A 12,227-nucleotide genomic window follows, 5' to 3' on the forward strand; every position below is an offset into this window, starting at 1 on the left:
ACTTTAGCTTAGAGGTTCTTAACATGAGTTTCTTGAGCTGAGATGAGAACATAATTACATACATCATCTACATTAGCTCAACTGAGGCACAATTTTCCTTCTAAGATAAGCATCCACAAGGAAATAGGCAGTATTTGTGATGTCACCAATAGGAGTGGCAGATATTTTTATATGGCATTAAAATTATTGTGAAAATCTCGATGGTGTTTCTGCTCCTCCTGAATTCAAAACCACAGTACTTATCAAACGTGCTGCTTGATCTTGTCATTATTGTATTAATAAAGAGATGCCTATTAGTACATTGTGATTTTTAAATATTTTGATTACTGCAATTCTGTGTAATTGGTTTCCTTTGTAAGGCTTTGGGTTTAAATTTATGCATTTAAAAATATTATTCTGTGACGAATAACGAAAGCTACTCCAGACTTCCAAAGGTGTCTCATTGTTTAAGGGATAAAAAAGGTTAGGAATCCATGTTCCACAGGGAATCTATGTGTCACTTGAATCTGGAATGAGGGAAGAACTGCCTTGCATTATTGTTCTGCCTTGCTTTAATGAAACCTGTATTTTGACTTTTGCTTTGACTACTAAACCATCTATTTCTGTATTTATCATACTTTGAGTTGATACCTCTGAGCCTTCCTAGACACTTATCACTTGGAAGTTGACTGTAAATGGTTTCTTTTATTTAGTTTACCCTGGAGTCAGAGCAGGCAGGAGGAAACAGGCAGGTTGAGAGAAGTAAAGCACACTACAGAAATTCTATCTGTTAAATGTGAAAGCAAAAAAAAACTTATTTCTTCCCTTGATGTGTATAGCTTTAAAGTGAAATTCAGGATATGGAATGAATTTATCAAAAGGATGCCTAAATGCTTGCAAATTTTTGGCATGTCCTTTACTGTGTTCCACTAGGGATAAGATGTAAATACGTGATTTCCACTTAACCAACCTCTAGGTAATATTTTTTAAGGTAATGAATTAATATCTGAGCTACTCAGATGGAAGCTGCAATATAAGTACAAGCTACAATCATTATTATTTTCATAAATATTTGGATATTCAGATCTCACTGAAAAATTCACCATTCTTTTCAAATGGCCTGCACTTAGGAAAATGCAATCAAAGCATGTTGCAGCAGAAACACCTACTCTGTTTCCTTTCTGTGAGAAGCAATAGAGTCTGGTGAATAGCTTGCTGAAATTCCAATGGCTTTATCATATGAGACTCAGACCAGTTTGTCCGATGCCATACAAAGCTTCCCTTAGTGATTTCACTGCATTTACAGTGAGACCTCAACAATCAAGAAGGAAATGTGTGTTTGCCTGTTTCTTGGCTCAGTTCGCTGTCGGGTTTTATCAAGCTGCTGCAAAGCACTTCTGTCCTGAAAGACGCCTGTGTGGCTTGGACACCATTTCGTAGAGTCACACTGTATCCTCTTATGTGTGGCCAATTAAATTATCTTCTCCTGCCTTTATCCCTGCCAGGGACATTCAGGCTGAGATGAGGTCACACTCTCGGCAAGTTGTTCTTTGAAATCTTTTGGAAGGTCTTGTGGAGAATATGAGCACAGACTTCAATGCCCAGTCTCCCCCAGCCTCGGTAGCAGATAACTGAATTTCTCTGCAGAAGTTCCTCCTTTTGTGTATCGCCACCCTAAATCTTTTAAAGCAGAAGAGTCTCTTTAATCATACTGAATTAAATTTAGCACTACCCAAAAACTGTGGTAGATGTGGGACTCCGCTTTTATGATGATACTTTTATCACAGATCAGATATCACAGGAATGTAAAGGGAATTCTTAAATCAGTTCCAATATAGGACTCTGGAGGCCAATAATTGAGTCTATCTTATATTTTTATAAAACTGCCTCTATCCTACTACACATCTAAAATAAAATTAAAATATTGTGAGATCTCTAGACATTTGCTCTTCTGCAAGTTATACTCCCTACCTTTTGCCTCAACTTTTGTTATATCCATCAGAATGTTTCACAAAGCACAAGAAAAAGGGCATTTATTTTAAAGTGGATGCAAGATGTAATAATTGTGCTTTCAATTGATTTCATTTCAGTACCACGGTATTAGCTTCCCAGATAGAACCAGCTTCAGCAAGGAGGCTGCAGGGCCGTCTCTAAAACACTTGTTTCAAGTGTTCAAATTGTCAAGATGAAACTTGCTTTCAAAGCCCAAAAATGAAAGGAAGAGGTTCAAGGGTTGGCTTAGAAGTGGACACAGGGAAAAGGCAGCCCTGGGGATGTGGCGCTGAGTCACACTCACAAACACACCAACCTCTTCTGAAACCTAATTGTTCTTAGCCCTGTAGCCTTCCCACACACCCTCTCCTCTGCCTGCTCACAACTCCAAGCCTGGGATGGCATAGGCTCCTACCTCATTACCTTCTGCTGCTTCTGGAATTCTTTTTGACACTGGGTGCTCCAGTTTTCCTGCCCCCGCAGGTGATTTTGCACTTTATTGACTCGTTGTTCATCTTGGAGAGTCTGTGAGAGCCCAGTTAGCCCTGCATCTGCTGCTGCTTTCTCCAGTGTGTGCTTAGGCAGTTTCTGAGAGTGCAGAATGGTAGCATGAGGAAAGGAGAGGCTGTAGACGATGTGCTTTTCCAGAACTGGCTCTCTGTAGTGAGTGTTCTCAATCATTTTAAGAGAGCGAAGAATTTAAACATTTTAGGCAAAAGAATTGAAAACAGGGATGATTGAGAAGGCATGCTCCTCTGTGAGTACATTCCTTGAGGTTGTCTGTTTCATTCAAAGGACAGGACACTTTGCATTTCACATCTCAAATTGTGCTTTACGCCAGCTTTTCGTGAAGCTTAAGGTGTGAAAGAAGGAGCAAATAAGAAAGCAATACTCCTCACTTTCCTCTTTTTTTGACTCTGCTTTTCCAGAACACTTCTCAATTTAAAGGACATATCGATTGGAGATTTCATAAGGTCTTCTCCACCAAAGCAAGACTCATGACAAGGAGGCAACCAAAAGCACTCTTACTTTCAGGACAGTCAAGTTAAAGATGCTGTTCATCTTACTTTTAAACACAGGGAGAAGGGTATTTCAGGAGTTAAATGCTTAAAGGTGCTTCCTTTTACCTCTTGCTCCTCCTTCTTCACACCCACAGGCACATGTGCACATAGCAATTATAAAACGTTCTCCTTCCTTCTCTTCCCACCCGGTGTTTCTCAAGCCCCATCCTTCTTCCATGTGCTCAACTTCCTTGCCTCCTCCATCCTTTCTCCAAATCCTGCCCTTATAACCAACTATATAACTTTACAAAATGTCTCTCTTATATAGATTCCAAAAGTTTACTGAACATTTCAAATGTAGGAGGTAACCATAAGTCAAGTGAAACCATAGATCTCTCCAGGTGTGTAATGATAGATTGCCAGTTACTGATCAAACTGGATTCTTAGGTTTTGCTATAAATTTAAATAGTATTTTAAATTCATATTCCTATACAGTTCTTGTATTATATTCTTTTTGAAATTCCTGACTGGTTCTTGCTTACCCTTTCAACCTCAGCTCCCACCACACTTAAACTGGCTCAAAAAAGTTCTGATCCTATTGATTTCCTTCTGATGCCTAAATACTGCTGGGGTTTTTCCTGCCTTAGAACATCTGCACTTGCTATGTCCTGGGCCTAGAAAGATGGTCTCCTGGTTGCTTGCTTGTTGCCAGTTAGAATTTCAGTTCCACTGCTGTCTCCTCAGGGAAATCTCCAGGGAATTCCAAATTCAAATCTCACTCTTCTCACCTACACAGTCAACCATTAGCAGACCACTGTGTGTATTTTCTCATAATATTTATCACTATCTGAAATATCATGTCTATTTATTTTTACCTTATAAAATTGAGGTATAATTTACATAAAATAAAATGCATGTACTTGAAGCACACTTTCCAGTCAACCCTTGTTTAGCCACCTGCCACAGGCGATTGTACTCATCTGGCAGTATAAGTTAGTTTGCAGTGCTAACACTTTGATATACAGAACCATACAATATATACTTTTTCGTGTTTGACTTCTTTCACTCAGCATAAAGTTACATCAGTTTTGGTAAACTGTTTTGTGAAGAGCTTGTATCTTTTATCTAAACTGTCAAAGTCATTGTCATGATATTCCTTTATGAACTCTTTGATAATTACAGGAGCTGTAGTGATCTTACAAAAACAAATCCATTTCAATCCATTCCCAGGCTTTGTTGCTGGCATAGATTTTTTCTACACGTTACTCATTGTACAATATATTGTTGTTGTTGTTTTAATTTTACAATAATCTTTTAAAGCTGAAAGAAAGTAAATAAAAATAGCATATTATATTTATCAACATGTTTAGCATTGGTAGAGTTCTTCCTTCTTTAAGGCGTATCAAAACTTACGCTGCTTCATTTCTCTTCAACTGGAAGAAGTCCTATTAGTACTATTAGAGTGCAAGTTTCTGATGAATAGTCAGTAGTTTTATTATTTTTCTCCTGCTGCCTTTAAGATTTCCTCTTTGTCTTTTGTTTTCAGCAGTTTCATTATCATAACCCTAGATTTCATTTATTTTGCCTTTATTTGCTTTTATTTGGCAGTCACTGAGCTTATTAGATTTGTAAATTGCTTAGTGAAAACTTTGAGAAACTTTAGCCAGCATTCCTTCAAATTTTGTTTCTGTCCATCTTCCATGTCCTCTCTTTCTGAGACTTAGAGAATTTGGCTGTAAGACAACTTAATACTATCCTAAAGGTAATTGGATCTCTGTTCATCGTTTTCCATTTCTTTCTTTCTGAGCTTCATTATGGATGGTATCTATTGGCCCGCCTTCAAATATAATGACCTTTATGACCTTTCCCTCTATTGTTATTTACAGTGCTAGTAATCCCACTGAGCACATATTTGATTTCAGGTATTGTATTTTTCAGTTCTAGAATTTCTATTTGGTGTATGTTCCAAATTACTCCTGAATTCCCCATCTCTTCATCCATTATAATCATTTGCAGGAGACATGTTAACCTACTAATCATACTTATTTTAAAGTCCTTATTAAAAATTTCCAAATTCTGCATCATTTTTATTCTATTACTATTTTCCTCTCTAATGTAGTTCACAGTTTCCTATTTCTTGACATGCCTAGTAATTTCTAATTGCATTGTGATCATATGTTGTAGAATCTTAGGGTTTTGATTTCTTCTAAAGATCATTGACTTCCTTTCTATCAGTGAGGTAAAGTACTGGAAAATCACCTTAAATTCATAGAAGTCTGGCTTTATACTTTGTTAGAGTGGGCCTATTTTGGTTTATACCTAATACTGAGATATCCCTTAGTCCTAGAACAAAATCTTTACTCTGAAGATGTGGGAAGTCTGGATGTTTTCCAAGCCTCTCTAGCTTAGTTGTTCTTGAACTCCAAATTTTCTTACCTGTGTAACTGAAATCTCTGTTCAGTATTTTAGCTTTTAGCTGCTGTTTTCTCCCTGAGCTCCTTGAAATCTTATATGGACTTGTGCAGTTCAGGTGTCAGCCAAGAATTTGAAAGACTTTTATGGGAAGATTTGAAGTATTCTTCACTGTTTCTCTATCCTTTCCAGCACTTTGGCAGTCCCTAACCCATGTTCTGCTCCAGTTTTAGCTGTTCCGTGTGTGTGTGTGTGTTTTAGTTTATTGGTCCATTCACATTTTACTTGTGTATCTGTCTGACTTTTTGAACTAAAGGATAATCTGTGAAAGAACAGATTCCTCAGCTGGTGCCCCTCTAGTTTAGAGCATAATACAATTCTTGGTACATAGTAGGTTCTCAAGCAATAATTACCTGACTATTAATATTATACATTATACCATGTGATAATAGCTTTATAAATTAAAATTATAATCACACTAACTCTTGAAATACGATTAAAAGTATAATAAATTAAATGTTTCTGTCTCTAGTCTACCGATAGCAGAAAATAAATCTAAAAGACTAAAACAAAAACATAATCAGTTAGATTCAAAGCAATGTCTTAAGAAACAAATTATAAAAATTTTTATTTTTAGATGGTTTTAATATAATGTGTGAAAATATTGAGTATAATAAATAAGGATGAAATCAATTAAACCCTTTATTAGGGTTCTATAACCAATTTTATTGCTAAGAAAAGTGTGTACAAGCCCTGCATTTCTGTCAGTGTGGAGAAATAATGAATCTGCCCTCAGCCATCTCAGCTAAGTTCTTTCTTCAAGAGCAAGGCATTAATCTGTCTGTCATCTCACAAGCACTCACTGGCCATTCTGTAAAATATCCTCTGTCTGAGCCATTTGAGAACCCAGACTCCTAACCCTCATTTTCAGAAAAATAAGGAATCAGACTACCTAGAGCTTCTCAAGCTATAAAAAACAGTATCATAACCTTCCAATACAGCACATATATGGTAACTATAAACTGATCTCAATCTTCAAATACATATTCTCAAACATTTCCTAGGTGTAGGAATTGTCTAATTACTAATACTTCAAAATTTTCCCTACCTACGGGGAAAATACCTTCTGTTTAATTTTCCTTTCCTTGCCCTCAGTATTTTAATAATTGTCATGGTACATGAAATAAAATTTTCACTTGGCTCCTGATTTGTGTTTTATTTCAAGACATAGAAGCATTGATGCAAAGGCCATTTAAATAGCCATTTCATAACATCACCAACAGAATTCCACACTTAGAAAGATGTCTGGGGTCAACAAAATCATTGGAATTCATTCACCCATCAGAAAATACTTCATTCTTGTCATCACATCACATTTTTCCTGTCATGCAACCCGAACAATCCATAGTCATATGTTGTTTCTTTCTTTAAGCCACAGTTTCTAAATTGAGTGTCTAGCATTTATAATCAACTGCTTCATTTAATTCAGGTCGATTTCAAATGCTAAGCATTCACTTGGTGGGCTGTGAGCAGCCTGTGGTTTTGTAAGATCTACAGCATAAAGAAACCATTTTTCTTATCCTGATCCTATAACTGTCTGGGAAAGGTGACACGGTAAGACACAATAAGAAAGGCTACAGCTGCCCTAGGCAGTCAGATACCAAAGCCAAATGATTAAACCATTCTGTAATATTTCCCAAAAGACAAAGCAGGAAGAAAGAAATGTTTTGAATGCTTAGTGCTAAAAAATAAAACCATCCCAGAGCAGAGCTCACACATGCCCTATATATTTGTGTCCTCCCAACCACCCCGCCACCTTTTAATTCAGAGAGGGGAGAACAATAGCTTTTAAATGTGTGTTTACTGGAAATTGTTTTCTTCATCTGTTGGGTGGAAATATCAACTGGATTAATTCTGAAAGACTTCAGAAGGGTTTAGGATTTTCCCTGTATCCCCCGCAGGAGAGAGATGGTTCTCCTTGTTTCGAGCAGTATTCCTAAAAGACACATTCATTCATGTTACTGATTCTTCTTATTTATTGTTCTAATTCAGGCACGTTAAACAGTAGAGGAACAGAAATATAGTCAGGACAGTGGAGTTTGCTAGATTAATTACAAGCAATTGATGGCAGGTTTGTCTGGCAGCCCACTTGCTTTTAAAAATCACATTTGCACACCAATGTTTATAGCAGCGTTATTTACAATTGCAAAGAGATGGAAACAGCCAAAATGTCCATCAGCAGAAGAATGGCTAAACAAACTGTGGTATATACATACGATGGAATATTATGCAGCTTTAAGACAGGATAAACTTTTGAAGCATGTAATAACATGGATGGATCTAGAGAACATTATGCTGAGTGAGTCCAGCCAAAAACTAAAGGACAAATACTGTATGGTCCCACTGATGTGAACAGACATTCGAGAATAAACTTGGAATATGTCATTGGTAACAGAGTCCAGCAGGAGTTAGAAACAGGGTAAGATAATGGGTAATTGGAGCTGAAGGGATACAGACTGTGCAACAGGACTAGATACAAAAACTCAAAAATGGACAGCACAATAATACCTAAGTGTATAGTAATCATGTTAAAACACTGAATGAAGCTGCATCTGAGCTATAGGTTTTTTTTTTTTGCTTTGTTTGTTTTTTTTTTACTATTATTATTACTTTTATTTCTTTTCTCTATATTAACATTCTATATCTTTTTCTGTTGTGTTGCTAGTTCTTCTAAACCGATGCAAATGTACTAAGAAACGATGATCATGCATCTATGTGATGATGTTAAGAATTACTGATTGCATATGTAGAATGGTATGATTTCTAAATGTTGGGTTAATTTCTTTTTTTTCCGTTAATTAATAAAAAAAAAAATCACACCCTTAATCCCAAATCTAACATGACCATTCAGAAATTGAGCTGACCATTTTTAGGTCCCTTATCACACTCCATATATTGATGTTCTTGTTTTAGGTATGGGAGTGGGGAAGAGGGGGAACATTGTTCAGAAAAATCAGGAGTTAACTCCTTCCCTTTTATTATCTCAACTTGCTTGTAGGCAGGTAGCAGCTTCCTGTAGAGATTGGTTCTGTCAGCACTCCAATAGCTCCCATAGATGACAGTGGTCAGATCCCAAAAGAGTTAGAGAAAGCAGAGCACACATCTGCCTTAACAGGATAAGGTGAAAATATTAAAGCATGAAACATTTTTTTTTAATACGAAATCAAGTTTTACATTTTAAAGTGCTCAACTAAATCTCACTATATGATATTAGGTATTCCCTATACCTCAACTCAACTCAAGCCCTTTTCCTGCTGGACTCAGCTCAGCTTCCCTCACACCAGAAGAGTTTTCCCCTTGGGATTTTTCTGTTCCCTGCTTTCGGTCTCCATTCACACCCACAAACTTGTTTTAGTCTTTCTGAGAAAGGAGGTGATAAAACTTCTCTAAATTCTTAGCAAAATTCTTACTATGTATCTATGAATAATCTGTTGAAAAACACCTTAAAATCGCATTCCCATTTCCATGCAGATTTGACTTCCTGGAAAGAGATAATAAGGGTCTTGGCTCCCATTTTTCAGGATGACAATATCTTTATTTTAACTGCCTCTTTATTTCATCTACTTCAAGACTCCCTTGTGTAATTTACGCATTTTAATTTCCTCTCTTCTCAGCTTTTTACTTTTTTCCTTTTTTTCTTTACTGCCTCAAGTCTGCCTTCTCTTAGCTGCTCTCTAATTCATTGTTTCACCTCCTATGATCTGAATGTTTTAAGTCCACACCAGAAACTATTGAAAAGTCTGTTAAGCCTCTGGGGGCTAGAGCTGCTTGGTCTGCATTAGCCAATGGTTCTCACTTGTTTTCCACTTGATGCCCTCAGGAGGGCTTTCTTCCCGAGAACATCGTGTCATCCCTAGAACTAAAACAGTGTGAAACAAGGGGTCCCCATTCATCTTCCTTTGGCCACGCCAGGAGACTACGACGTTGTAAAGGAAAAGCAGGAAGCAGAAAGCTGGGAAGGGCTCTGCTCACCACGTGGTGACAGCTACTGGTAATTCTCAATTTCTGTTTTTAAGACATCTCAGAACCTCCCAGGGCGCCCTGTAGGCCTGAATGCATGAGCATCTCAGCCCCTGCTCCTCATTTCAACGAAACCAGTTAAAACAAATCTAGTTCGGACTATGTTTAAAATAGTTTGAAATTGTTTATAGCAAGATAAACTGAGAGTCTGCAGAAGTTATGAAATTTTCTCAAGTGTCCATGACCTATTCAGAATAATATGTCCTAAAGGAAAAATTTAATCATTGAAAGAACATGCGTGCTTCTTAATAAGATATATCTTTAATTGAGAAAAAAAATGGAGGCTACCTGAAAGAAAACAATAGGGAATTGAGGGAATTATGCTGCATCTATTTTTTTTTAATGGTATAGTGGTGTTTATGAAATTCAGGCCTATGTCAAGGGACCATTGCCTATAGGCTCCGAAGGCTCATCTTGGCTTATTTTTTTTTTTTAAAGAACTTGTGGGTTTACAGAACAATCATGCATGAAACAGAGGATTCCCTTATACCATCCTATTATCAAAATCTTGCATTGCTGTGATCTATTTGTTAAAATTGATGAAAACACCTTTTTATAATCATAATATTCACTATAGTTCCTGGTTTAACTTAAGGGTCACTGTTTCTGTGGTGCAGTTCCATGGAATTTTTAAAAATGTTTATTCTACTACCATATACACAAACCAGCAGGTCCCCTTTTAGCCACATTCAGATGTGTATCTCACTGTTGTTAATTATGCTCACAATGTTGGGTTACCTTCATCTCTATCATTACCAAAACATTTGCCTCGTTCCAAATAAAAATTGCGCACTTTAAACCTTAACTCCCTATTCTCTGTGCTGCTTCCATGGTATAGAATATATGTAACTACTTACAAAAAAAATTACCTGGAGATCTCTTTATTGGCATTGAAAGAAATTCATGATATTTTTCTGAGGGAGAAGACCGAGTTTCATAAGTACATACAGTATGATGGTATTTTAACATTTTGGCAAAATTGTATTTTTATATGTATATTGTAGAAATATATTAGTAGACAGATGATAGAGAGATGAATAGATAATGGCTGGATAGCTGTTTGGATGGAGAGAGAGAGAGAGAGTTAGTATAAACAAGATAGACAAGTATATTTTAACAGATTAAGGGGCAGGATTATGAGTAATTTCCAATTTTTCATTCTAATCTTTCTGTGGTAAGCATTAGTTAATTTTGGAATTTAGAAAACTTGAATCCAAATTTAGAAAAAGAAGGATTCATCTTACAGAGTAAAGACAGCCAAAAAAATAAATAAATACATGGTGACTAAGCTGATTTGTGAAAAAAAAAGGAAGTGTTCTCCAGGTGGATGAAATATTTCCATTCTGGGCAGCAGGAAGATGAGGGCAACAGCTGCTACAAGTATAGTTAGAGAGAAGGGCGTTTGTGAACAACTGCAAGCAGTGCAGGTGGACTGTACCGTGCAATGGAAATGAAGTTGGTTTGACAGGCAGAGGCAGATCTTGAAATACCACATATGCCTGGTTGAAGTGTTTGTATTTTGTCCTGAAGGAATGTGAAAGATTTTCTAAATGAGGACTGACATGATAGGATTGCATTTTTAGAAAGATCACTCTGGCAGCACTGTGGAAAATGAATTGGCACCAATTACAGTATATTCTGCAAGAAATGAAGAGGTCTTCTACTAAACAAGTGGCAATAGGACTGGAAAAGATAGAGCTGATTCTATAGATCCTTACCAAATAGAAATTTGGGACTTGTTGGGTGGAGCTAAGGGTACAGCCATTGGCAATGATAACTTCTCTGTTTCTGGCTAAAGCAACTGTATAAATAGCGGTGCTATTTACTGAGACAGAGAGTATGAGAGCAGGGCCAGGGCTGAGGGCAAAGAGGACTCGGTGCTGGACAGGATGAGTGTGAGATACCTTCAAGTAATGACACCCAGCTGGCAGTTATGCATTAGAGAATAGATAACTGGCAGGAGCTCATGATGCAATTGTGAATTTGGGAGTCAAGTGCATACAGACAATAGTTCAGGTTGTGGGAGGAATCCTCAAGTTTATGAATAGGGAAGCAAAGAAGGCACAGGAAACAATATTGGGCTCTGTATTACTCAGGATTCTCTAGAGAACCAACAGGATATATCTGCAAATATAAGATTTATAAAAGTGTCTCATACAAACATGGAGACACAAGAGTCCAAAATCTGTAAGGCAGGCTGCGAGATGGCAACTCCAATGAAGGTCTTCAACAGACTCCCCAGGAGAAGCTGACTGGCTGAAGTAGAGAGATTCTCTCTTTTGAATTCTCTTTGAAAGTCATTGGATGTTTCAATTAAGTATGGCTCACTGCAAGAGACACTCCCCTAAGCCAATTGCAGATGTAATCAGTCGTGGATGCAACTAATGTGCTTGTGATTTAAGACTCTCACAGCAACAGATAGGCCTGTGCTTGCTTGACCAGACCACCAGGCTCCATCACCTGGCCAAGCTGACACATGAACCTGACCATCACATTCCACCCCTTGTCAACTGGGCAGCTATACACATCGCCTTAAACCATACTTAATCTCTAAGTAGAAAACAATAACAGACACATTTTTTTTTTGCCAAACAAAACTGTTCTGTATTTAACTAGAAACACACTTAATCTCTCCAGAATAAATTGCAAGTCCTTGGGTAATACTCCCTCTTATGCTTTATATCCTACAACTGAAATGCTATAACATGACAACACAACATATCATATGATAAGAGGAAAACAAGATATTTGCTTATGTACAAA

General features: G+C 37.1%; 1 protein-coding gene and 1 pseudogene across 2 annotated transcripts in view; one reads left to right on the forward strand and one right to left on the reverse strand.

Annotated features, from left to right (window-relative positions):
* LOC143682518 (large ribosomal subunit protein uL16m pseudogene) overlaps window positions 1-2,652 on the reverse strand; it is a 32,706-nt pseudogene extending 30,054 nt beyond the window's left edge.
* The window catches only part of NKAIN2 (sodium/potassium transporting ATPase interacting 2), a 1,040,630-nt gene that overhangs the window by 979,870 nt on the left and 48,533 nt on the right, over window positions 1-12,227 (forward strand). The window lies entirely within an intron of this gene.

Source organism: Tamandua tetradactyla, chromosome 5, assembly GCF_023851605.1.
Source record: "Tamandua tetradactyla isolate mTamTet1 chromosome 5, mTamTet1.pri, whole genome shotgun sequence".
NCBI classification, from domain to species: domain Eukaryota; kingdom Metazoa; phylum Chordata; class Mammalia; order Pilosa; family Myrmecophagidae; genus Tamandua; species Tamandua tetradactyla.